Below are 1,475 nucleotides of genomic sequence, written 5' to 3'. Positions count from 1 at the left end.
CCTGTACGACAGCCGGCCTCCGCGGCAGGAAGATACGATAAGAATATAGAGATATGAAGGAATAATCGTAAAAAAGAATCATTAAGTTAAGGAATTGCGTGAGAAATTTAAGCAGAACCAGCTGGAAACTCAGAATAATTAAAAAAATTATAATCGAATATTCTCAGCCAATCCGATCAATAAGGCTTCTCTGAAAGAGAGCTCGAACATCACGAATCGAGAAGGAGTGTCGCGAGTTTATCGCAAAGGCAACACTATTGATATCAACTTCATTCTCAAAGCCTGTAATACGAACTTTTGATCTCCTTTATCAATACTTCTATCGTGACAGAATAATTAGGATAATAGTTAGAAATATCTATCATTATCAAGGACTGAAGGGCACCATATTACTTCTATTGCACTCACTTTACGTACCATTCACACTGCTCTTTTATCATTTTTAGTGTTCGACGATAGTCGATGTTCTGAATTTTCTCAGAACAGACCATCGCAACAATGCCCACAATCTCCACCTCATCCTTTGCGAAGAGTCCTCGGTGGTAACTCTATAAAATCCTTTTAAACTCGCGAATGCTTATCGAGCTGCTCCTGAACTAGTGGCTGACGAGCTAACTCAAAATCCGATCAGCATAGGCACTGTACTTTTGGTAAAAATTGTTCAAGCAGACAATGATTTTTTCATGAGTGTATACCACGGTAGATGGCAGAAGCTGCCGAAAAAAGTTAATGAGCTTCTACGAACTTATGCAAGTTTAAAAGTAAACAGATTCGAAAAAATTTTATTCCCCTTCTTTTTTTTATTGATTCACTTTCCTCTCGACGACCAGCAATGGCTCTATTTGATTGAGTAGAAACCTAATCTGTGAACTATTGAGGTTGTATGGTTCCGACTAGAGGAGTTTGCGCAGTGCCTTAGTCGAAAGTTGTTCCGCATCGTAGGATAGAGTTTGTTCCACGAAATAGTTGAAAGTGAGTCGGTGATATTTAAATCGATTACAAAGTAACTCTCGAATATTGAGCAGATGTTTCTCTTAATTTCCAGATTACTCTTCATAGTATTTTTTCTCCACGTGATCAATTGTTCGCAGAATTTTAGGGAGGATCAACTCGAGAATTTTGGAACATTTTTCTTTGTCTAAAGCGCTGTTCGATTTTTCTTCTAAATTAATTCTGGAAGATTTTAGAATACTAGCCTGCTTCTTAAAGCTCACCTCTTGTGGGGGCTAATTCAATTAGGCGTTTTATGATAAATTGGAGTTAATGCTATTCAATTTTTATACGTGGCTATCCAGTGGTAACTATTCGTCTCTCGTCATCAATTTCAAGTAGGATTTAATTTATATTTGGTTCGCTTCGATAGCTTGCAGTCTGAGATTGATTTATTCAACCGCTGACAGTTTATTTCTTTTTTGGGTTTTTGTGGAGACCTCACTATCTGAAATATCATAGCACCTACCAATATCTCCAATATC

This window comes from Brachycentrus maculatus, unplaced genomic scaffold, assembly GCF_059751285.1.
Source record: "Brachycentrus maculatus isolate JH-2025_06_01 unplaced genomic scaffold, ASM5975128v1 h1tg001344l, whole genome shotgun sequence".
NCBI classification, from domain to species: Eukaryota; Metazoa; Arthropoda; class Insecta; order Trichoptera; family Brachycentridae; genus Brachycentrus; species Brachycentrus maculatus.
This window is presented reverse-complemented; position numbering follows the sequence as displayed.